The sequence below is a fragment of the Benincasa hispida genome, chromosome 4 (genome assembly GCF_027475165.1).
Source record: "Benincasa hispida cultivar pf3 chromosome 4, pf3_genome.v1.1, whole genome shotgun sequence".
NCBI lineage: Eukaryota > Viridiplantae > Streptophyta > Magnoliopsida > Cucurbitales > Cucurbitaceae > Benincasa > Benincasa hispida.
This window is the reverse complement of record NC_143481.1, coordinates 44,596,653-44,607,342: the sequence shown is the minus strand read 5'-3', so window position 1 is coordinate 44,607,342 and position 10,690 is coordinate 44,596,653. Positions and strand designations below refer to the sequence as shown.

Sequence of the window (10,690 nt, the reverse complement as noted above, 5' to 3'; positions counted from 1 at the left end):
CCATACTGTGGAGAGTGGTTACACCACAAATAAACCCCTCTTCTCCAAACACTACATAATTAACTAAAATTGTCCATTACTTACAGCTACACAAATAAGTTTCTTTTAACAGCAAAATGTTGAAACAATAATTAAAGTAAGTTACCACATTTTTTAGGTATACATGAAAGAATTTGAATATGACATTTAGAGAGCTTGATGAGTGCCACATATTCAATGAAGTAGCTAAAGAAGAGAGTCGAGCAGAAGATGAAGATTAGTGAGCTGTTTTAACTCAAGCATTATGTATTGGTAACAAGATAACTGACAAAAAAAATAACTTAAAATCAAACAATAATAATAGAGATGGTGAGACATAGATATTGGTAACCTAGTTCGATGCAATATCACTTACATAATCTTGGAGACTTTGTGTCTACTGGAAATAAACTTAGGCCCCCAAGTTAGGTTGGGTTGGGTTGGGTTGGGTGGGTAGAAAAAACCCACCCATCGTTTGGTTCATCAATTATCAAAGAGGTTTATTACCTCGTTATTTGTGTTAACTCACATTTCTCACATCGTTATTTGCATCAACTCTCTCAATTACTCTCCTCCTATAATAATTACCAACTCAACTTAACTCAACTTTGCACTAAACGCTCCCTATATAAACAATTTAGGCCGCGTTTAGTAACCATTTGTTTTTAGTTATTGTTTTTGAAAATTAAGGCTATGGACACTACTTCCACCTCCAAACTTTTTTTTTTTTTGTTATCTACTTTTCACCAATAGTTTAAAAAATCAAGTCAGATTTTGAGAACTAAAAAAAATAGCATTCAAAAGGTTTTTATTTATTTTTTTTTTTTTCAAGAAATTGGCTAAGAATTCAACCATTGTACTTAGAAAATATGTAAATCATTGTAAGAAATGTAGATGAAATAGACTTAATTTTCAAAAACAAAAACAAAAAATGAAATGGTTACCAAATGGGGCATTAGCAGTTACAAATACAATTTATTCTTTTGTTTCAATTTAGACTCCTCTAAGTTTGAGCTCCCCTCACTTACATGATCTGAGAGGCTTTGTATGAGATTTCCTCAATACAATGTACTTACGCTAAGTGAGATCCCATGAGATCGTCAACGATTTTCTCTCCAATTAATATTTATTTTCGGACATTCTACAAAATTTCAATCTCATATGTAAAGGAGATTGGAGATTGTTAAATTATTGATATAACTAAATTTACCCTAAAACTCATAATCAATACAACAATTGATTAAATACGAGAATATCTCAAACAGATTTAGAATCCATCAGGCTATAGATGGGGAAAGATTAAGAATAGGGCTTCAATGGTTCTCTAATTCTGAAGATGACAGACAACCACCATTAATAAGAAGAAGACGACTTGACTTCCCTCAAAACTAACAATGGGGTTTGTAGTATTGGCCTCCTATCTTTTTTTCCCTTCTTATTGGATTTTCATCTAGATCTTTCCCTCAAAATTAACTACACACTACATTCACCCATCTTGATCCACCGACCCCGATGAAGATCAACCTCCGTCACTGTCGTCGGTCGCTGCCATCTACAAAACTCATCTATCCATCTACAAAATGCTATCATAAGGTTTTTGAGAATTGTTGAGGATATAAATATCGCTTGAGGCATATATATGCAAGAGAGTTTAGCTCAACGGTAATTGATATGGTCTTCTTTCCTAAAGATCAGAGGCTCAATTCTCACTTGGCAGTTATTGTACAGCTAAGAAGAGACGTGAATTCGCACAGAGTAATTTTAGAGAAGATATATCTTGTAGAACGATATAAAACAAATTTTCAAATTTTAAATATTCGAAATAAAATAAACTCCTAACAAAAAGGAAGAGAACAATGACATAAGCCTAAAGGTTAAAAGGTTGTCTCTATCGGTCTGAACTAATACTATGCAAAGCCACCGACCTCTCGTCAGTCTCAACTGACTCTACTAACATCCATCGACGTTCTCAAGAATTCTATTACTTTCTATTCTAGACTCATAGCACCAATCTCAACTAAACAAAGACCATCAGTACTAATATAAAACATGCTTCATGCTTAAAACCACATAAAACGACATTACACAAATATTTCTTCGACATCTCAACCAACATACTTATGTTCACAGAGATACATAATAACACGCCATAACATATTGCTCATCCTACAAGTCAATGTAAAGAGCATCATGAACACAACACAAATATCATGATAACATAAATCATAATTATACATAATGGTATTTAAAACATGCATTATGCTAATACACAAGCAAACAGACCCAACAAGTAAAATTCTACATATGTAAGTGTTTTAAAGCTCATCTAAATTAACTTAAAGGCTCCTGAAATAACAGAACACGAATCCAGAGATTAGAGCCTCATTTGAAACCTTATTTTAAAACTCAACTAATATTCGGAATAAGTAATCTTACCTAAAGCGATGTTAAACCTGAAATTTAAACTAATTAGTATGCCATAAGCTAGAAACTAATTTTGAATCAAGTTCGAAACTAATTAGATTTATTTAATAGTTCAAACGTTTAATATTTTCGCACAGCAAACTTTTACTCAGACAGACGTAATCCGAAGTGAGCCTTAGAATGGTACAATTGGGGATGTGAGAGATTCAAGAGTTAAATGACCCCAACGTTAATTTAGTCAATAAATTCAAAATAACAATATTTCATTGCATCGTTTGTGTGCTTCCCAATTTAATCGTACACAATAAAAGAAAAAAATTAAAAATATTTTTAAAATAAAATACAAAATCTTTTGTCACATAATAAATTATGATTAAATAATAGAGTAAGTTGAAAAAAATGGTGTGTAGCCTAAATAGTCTAAATATTTTTCAAATAAAAAAATTTGTGATTCGGTTGGATCAAGCTACTCGTTGACTTGGAAGAATTTAAAACTTGTGGAGTGGGAGTGGGAGATTTCAATAATCTCGTGCAATGAATAATTGTCAAAATGGAGCAAAATTTTCAATATTGGAGGCATCTAATTATTTGGGGCATCCAAAGTGGTTGTTTTATTTGAATATCGTAGATTTGAAAACTTATTAGAAAAATATGGTTGTTTTAAAACTAATTAGAGAAATATGGTATATTTTTTCTGTTCGAGGTTAAATGTCGAAGGTTGAGAATTCGACGAAGGTGGATGTCGAGAGTTGAGAACTCGATGAACTCGATGAAGCTTTGCTTGGAGATTTGTCGAATGTTGAACATTCGACCTACATAAGTCGAAAGTTCAACCCTCGACAAGCTGAGTGAGTAGTCCCATCTCCGCCGCTGTTGACCGAATCTGGGCAGCTTTAATAAGTCTGCCGTGCTGCCGTGCCTCCATGCCTCCTCCCCAACCACCGCTTTTAATTTCATCTCCCGTGGGTCGAGTGTTCAACACTCGACCTATGTGTTTTTAAACACCACCCAACCATTCTTATATCACAATCTTTGCCTTTGCCCATTTTCGAAATCCTCTGCCTTCTTCCTCTACGAAATCCCTCTCCTCCCATTTTTCTCACTGCTTTCCGTTTCCATTTCTCTTCTTCTATTAATCCCTCTCCTCCCATTTTTTAACTCACTGCTTTCCATTTCTATTTCTCTTCTTCTATTTCGTTTGATACAAATTGTTCCCACACTTCTCCCTTGATCACAAACTATACTGGTTCGTTACTCTACTAAATTTTTATTTTTTAAGAATAATTATAAATTTTATTTTTGTTCTTATATTATTATTTTTTTATAGATTCTATTTTTATTTTTTTATTTTTTTGTAGTTGTTGCCAGATAACAAATAACAGGAAAAAAGGGTGAACGTTTTCATTTTGAAGGAAAAAAAAGAACTACCATCAAATTTGTGAGTTGAACTTTAACTTTTATTTATTACTATTTGTTTTTTTTTTTAATATTTGTTTATACTAAATATATTATTTTTATTCCTTATATTGATGTTTACCATGATAATGTTAATTTTTTAATTGAAGATCAATAAGTAATTTTATTTTGGCATTTTTTTTAATGATATTCTATATTTTAGTATTGTTTTTTTAGTTAACAAGTTTAGTATAATTTAAAAAGTTTAGTTTATTGTTATGTTTAAAAAGTTGATATTTATAGTTTAATACAAAATTATTGTGATAGTTAACAAGTTTAGTATAGTTTAAAAAGTTTAGTTTATTCTTATGAAATTTGATTTCTTTAGTATAACTTTGATGTTTCTAGTATTAAAATATTTAGTTTATTCTTACTTACTAAATTTTTATTTTTTAAGAATAATTATAAATTTTATTTTTATTATATATTATTATTATTTTTTATAGATTCTATTTTTTTAAAGTTTTTTGTAGTTGTTGCCAGATAACAAGTAACAAGAAAAAGGGTGAATGTTGTCACTTTGAAGGAAAAAAGAACTACCGTCGAATTTGTGAGTTGAACTACTTTTATTTATAGTAGTTTTTTGTTTTTAATATTTATTTATGCTAAATATATCATTTTTATTCCTTATATTGATGTCTACCATGATAATGTTAATTTTTTAAATATTATTTTTTAATTGAAGATAAATAAGTAATTTTATTTATTTATCATTTTTTTAATGATATTCTATATTTTAGTACTGTTTTTTAGTTAATAAGTTTAGTATAGCTTAAAAAGTTTAGTTTATTGTTATGTTTAAAAAGTTGATATTTATAGTTTAATACAAAATTATTGTGATAGTTAACAAGTTTAGTATAGTTTAAAATGTTTAGTATAGTTTAAAAAGTTTAGTTTATTTTTATGATATTTGATTTTTTTAGTATTAACTTTGATTTTTATAGTGTTAAAATGTTTAGTTTATTGTTATGTTTAAAAAGTTGATGTTTATAGTTTAAACACTTTAGTATTTTTAGTTTAATAAAACATTATTGTGATTTTTTAAATATATTTCTAATGATATTTGATTTTTTCTAGTATTAACTTTGAAAATATAGTTTAAAATAGTTTGAAAAAGTTTAATTTAATTTAATTTTTTATTTTGTATTAAATTTTTAAAAATAGTTTTAAAAAATTACCTCATTGTAATTTGAAAAATTAAATTTGTTCTTATATTTAAAAATAGTTATAAAAAGTTTAATTTATTGTTATGTTTGAAAATAGTTATAAAAAGTTTAATTTATTGTTATGTTTAAAAAGTTGATGTTCATAAAACTTAAAAAGTTTAATATTTTTAGTTTAATACAAAATTATTTTGATTTTTTAATATATTTCTTATAAAAAGTATAATACAAAATTATTGTGATTTTTTTAAAAAGTTTAATATTTTTTAATATACTTCTTGTAAAAAGTATAATACAAAGATGTTTGTCTTTTTTTTTTAAAAAAAATGGTGGGCAAATGCTTGGATTTTTGTTGTTTACAAATGGTAATATGATTGATGGTATCGATGGAGTTGACTATGACTAACCACTAAGTGGGAGTTTTAGCATCAATGTAAACAGTGGAATTGTATTTGAACAATTTATTGAAATGGTTGGGATGTCACTTAGTGTAGATATGGGAACAAATCAGATATAAATAATATATAAACATCCTAACCTAGAACCATCAGGATCAATAAGGTTTATGTCATTCCCTATTTCGAATGCACAAGCTATGAACTTAATGTTCTCAATCACAATGCCACTGCCGAATTTAGTGCATTTGTATGTAAATGTAAATAGGATAGAGGTGGATATAAACTTGAATACATCTAGCCAGTTTGAAGATCCAATAGAATGTATTGATCCTGATCTAGATTCAGTTGCATCGCCATGTGATAATGAAGATCTGGTGGCTAACAACCTGTACAGAGACTTCAGAACTCAAACAGATGATGAATTTGAAGAGTTGGATTTCGATGGTCATGAACATGAGATACTTTCAAATAAATTCAACGTTTTGGATATGAATGTACTGGATAGCATTCGAGAACATGACCCAATTGTAGCCTCTTTGAACGTTGACAATACTCAATTGTATAAAGGGATGATTAGTCAAGACAATGACATGCTACAACACGCGGTCAAATATTTTGCAATAAAATGTCATGCACCATATGAGGTTGTTGAATCGACACAGACGATTTGGACAATTTGGTGTAAGAAATGAGAGGAAGGTTGCAAGTGGAGACTTTGTGCAATAAAGAAAAAATCGCATAGTTTGTTCGAGATTACTAAGTACGATGAGCAACATACATGTTTTTATTCAGAACTAAGTCAAAGTTATGTGCAATTGAATTCATCAATGATTGCACTAGAGTTCTGTGATGCCATAAGAGAAAAACCATCTATCAGTGTGGTACAACTGCAGTCTGACTTCAAATCAAAGTTTGGATATTATGTTCCTTACCATAGGGTATGGGAGGGCAAAAGAAAAGCGTTGGCTAAAATGTTCGGTGATTGGGATGAGTCTTACAAATTTTTACCCAGGTGGTTGTATATGGTTAAGCAGACCAATCTCGGAACACGTGTAGAGTGGAGAGTGAAAGAAACGCTTATTGAAGGCCATGTTATCCTAACTTCTGTATTTTGGGCATTTGGTCCTTGTATAGAAGCTTTTAATAAATATTGGCTGATAATTTAGATAGATGGTACACACTTGTACGACAAATATAGAGGAAAATTGCTGATTGCTACATCAGTTGACTCGAACGACCATCTTCTTCCACTTGCATTTGCCGTTGCTGATGAAGAGTCCGCAGACTTATGCGGATGGTTCCTGAAACACCTGAGAGAAATTGTAACACACGAAGATATGTGTTTAATTTCAGATTGACATGTTGATATAATCGTAACAGTGAACAATCTAGCAAATGGTTGGACGAGACCAAAATGTCACCATCGTTTCTGCTTACGACATATCGTCAGCAACTTTAATAAAAAGTACATTGAAAAATTATGTTTATCGTGCCAGGTGTCAGTTTCAAATTTGGAAGTTCAATAAAGTAGTTGAAGATATCAAAGGAATAAATCGAAGTTTTCTGAGTTTTTTTTACAACATTAGTTTAGAGCAGTGGACTCAAGCACATGATGGAGGATTCAGATATGGGTGGATGACGACAAATCTATCAGAGTGCATAAATGGAGTCCTCAAAGGAGCTCGAATGTTGCATATAAATGCTCTTGCTCAAATAACATTCTTCAAATGCGTGAATTATTTCGAGAAAAGAAAAGAAGAAATAAGGGATGCATTGGAGCGATAAATATACCCGGTAAAATTATTTATATATATATATGTTATTAAAAATTTATTTCAAGCATATTTTATAATACTAAGTGGAGTAAAAATCTAGGTATGCACATGAGAAAATAAATAAATGGGCTACCAAAGTAGGAAACGTTCAAATATTGAGGCTAAACAGGTCCGAACGACACTGTTTATGTAACAAGTGGCAAGCATTGGACATTCCATGCTCGCATTTTGTGGCTGTTTGCTCACATTTTAACATAAACTATAAAGACTTTATTGAGGACTACAATAAATTGTCAATGTATGCTGAATGTTACTCTCCTCAATTTCAACCTGTACCGCATGAAGATTACTAGATCATGCACCCTAATATGCCCGTCTTACATCCTGATCCATCATTGTTGAGGAAACCTGGTAGACCGAAAAGTTTACATTATCACAATGAGATGGATTGGATAGAACCAGCCACGCGACAACGATGTAGATTTTGTAATCAGTTAGACCATAATTGAAGGAAGTGTCATTTGTTACTAAGACGGGCTCCAGATAGTTAGGGATTGAAAAATAAATATTTTTTTTATTATATATTCATTTTATTATATATTCAATTTTTTATTATAATTTATTGTATATTCAATTTTTTTTTAAAATAATTTATTGTATATTCATTTTTTTTTATTGTAATCTATAAAGTTATACATTATTCTTTTAATTGAAAAATAAATACTTCTTTTATCATGTATATTTAATTAAGTGTAGATACTTTTATTGTATATTCAATTTTTTTATTATAATTTATAAAGTTGTACATTATTCTTTTAATTAAGTTGTACATTATTCTTTTAATTAAGTTGTACATTATTTAATTAAGTTAATTAAGTTGTACATTATTCTGCTAATTGAGAAATAAATATTTTTAATTGAGAAATAAATATTTTTTTTAATTGAGAAATAAATATTTTTTTTCTTTTAGATCATGGTTTTAAACCCAGGACCTGTTGATCCCGATGTTTTGTACGACCAGTCCATTCATCGATCATCTGTTATATTAAAAATCATGTGCAATTGAAAAAATCATCTAGATCGTACTACTGGGGAAATATCTTGCAGGCGTCAAGAGGCAGTTCTCCAACGCACTATCCCACTCCACCCTCGAATACTACTACTACTGCGTACATCTAGATTCTATGGGGTTGCCAGATTGGGATTTATTCAGTTGGATTGGCATCTGATCCCAACCTTGATCGAGAGATGGAGGCCTGAGACGCATACATTTCATATGTCTGTTGGAGAATGCATTATCACTCTACAAGACATTGAAGTGTTGTTGGGGTTACCTGTTGATGGTGAGCCGGTCACCAGAGTGATGTACGATGACTGGTCATATGTCAACTGTACCTCGGTGTGACCCTACCTTTTGACAAAATTAAAGGATCGAGGTTAAGTTTGATATGGTTAGGAACACAATTCCGTGAGCTCACAGATGATGTAGACGAGGAAACCGTCATAAGATATGCGCGGGCATATATACTACAAATGATGAGTGGAAGTCTGTTTTTCGACAAATTAAGTCATTTTGTTTACTTGATGTTCCTGCCATTATTAGCTAACCTTTATGATGTGGGGCAGTATTCGTGGGGTGGAACATGTTTGACATGGTTGTATAGAAAACTATGCAAAGCAACAAGACCTGAGGTTCGAGAGATAGCTGAGCCTCTCATACTTTTGCAACTATGGGCTTGGGAACGATTTCCAACAATGGCTCCATAGCTACAACATGTTAATGACGCTAAGTTAGCTGGACGAACCTACGGTTCTCGGTATGTTGTTTTAATTCAATTTAATTTTTATATCACTGATCTAGTTAATTTAGATTCTAAATTATCAATTTAAAAATTTAGGTGGAGAGACAAATTTTGTGTGACTAGGATAGCCACACATGTAGTCAACCAGTACAGATACATGTTTGAACTGCTTCAACCTGATCAGGTATATTACACTGAACCTAATTGATTATTTTATACACATTTTTATTGTATTTGTCTTTAATGTTCTCCAATATAATATTTTGTGTTTCAGGTTATTTGGGAGCCGTACAAAATTATTATGCATACTTTGCCCAATTTTTGTACGAATGGTCAAAACATATGGCAGATGATGAGTCCTCTCATATGTTTTCACATTGGTAAGTGGCATCTTCCTGACAGGATGATGAGATAATTCGGTTTCCAGCAGGATGTTCCATCGCCTTGTAATACTGAACCCTTACTGCATAATATTGACTTAAAGACTGAAGATTGGTCCGAAAAAGTTGCACATTTGGTAGTGCGATGACACTATCGTGCAATGTTTATTACAGTAGGGGTTTCTATTGAACAGTTTGACAGGGAGGTCATTCAAGAATATATTCATTGGTATAATAATATCACAAGGCACTACGTCACTCGTCGGGGAGCAGCTGTGGGTCATCTGGTAAATGAATGAATATTATCTAATTATTTTTAATTTAAATTTATTTTAAATATTATCTAATTATTTTATAATTCACAGAGATCGAACAACAATAGACTCTGTAATGTTGCGAATGATCTGAACCAAGTTCTTGCTATATGTAGTGACAACCAAAGCTATATGGAGGAGATACATTATATGTATGATATACCTATTGTTCCTCCACCAGCTCCTAGATGTAGAGAACCTGTTCGGGAAGAGGATGAGTTTGATGAGGTTGCCCATAATGTGGAAGAGTTTCCCCCTGTGATGTAGATGCAGATTCAAACTGATTATGTTAGTCCGATGATGATGATGCCAGCATTTGGTTCAGGACATTATGACTCAGAGGCTGGTCCTTCGTCTTCATACGTGCATGAACATGGTCGGGGTTGTGGAGAGCATAATGAATATTTATATTAAGAAGCGCCTGCAGAGATACCAGAGCAACATCAAGAAGAACCCGAGCAACCTCAAGTTCGAAGTCGATGACGACCACCAGCTCGAAATCGACGACGTCCGCCCTATGGGACACATTGAATTTTGTAATTATTTTTATATGAATGAGATATTTTAGTTTACACCTTTTTATTTTTATGAGATATTATTTTTTTAATTTATTCTTTTTTAGAGTTTAAATAAAATAATAAAATAATAAAATAATAAAATATTTTTAGAAATTGTTTTTATAAAATGGAAAATTAAAAAAAAAAGAAGGTCGAATGTCTAAATTATTAAAAAGAAAAAGAAAATCTAAAGGTCGAGAGTTCAAAATTCGACCTAGCGACCTACCTAGGTCGAATTTTGAACCCTCGACCTATATAAAAAAAAAACAACAATATTTTTCTAAATAGTTTCAAAAGTACAATATTTTTCTAAATAGTTTTTAAAACTATAATATATTTTTAATTTTCCCCATCCAAAGTTCCTATTTGTCCTAAATTTTTTAATATTATGATAACTATTAGGG

The 10,690-nt window shown here is 31.0% G+C and overlaps 1 pseudogene; it reads left to right on the top strand.

Moving 5' to 3' along the window:
- The first annotated feature begins 8,769 nt into the window (after positions 1 to 8,769).
- Positions 8,770 to 10,260, top strand: LOC150036742 (serine/threonine-protein phosphatase 7 long form homolog; annotated as a pseudogene).
- The last annotated feature ends 430 nt before the right edge of the window (positions 10,261 to 10,690 follow it).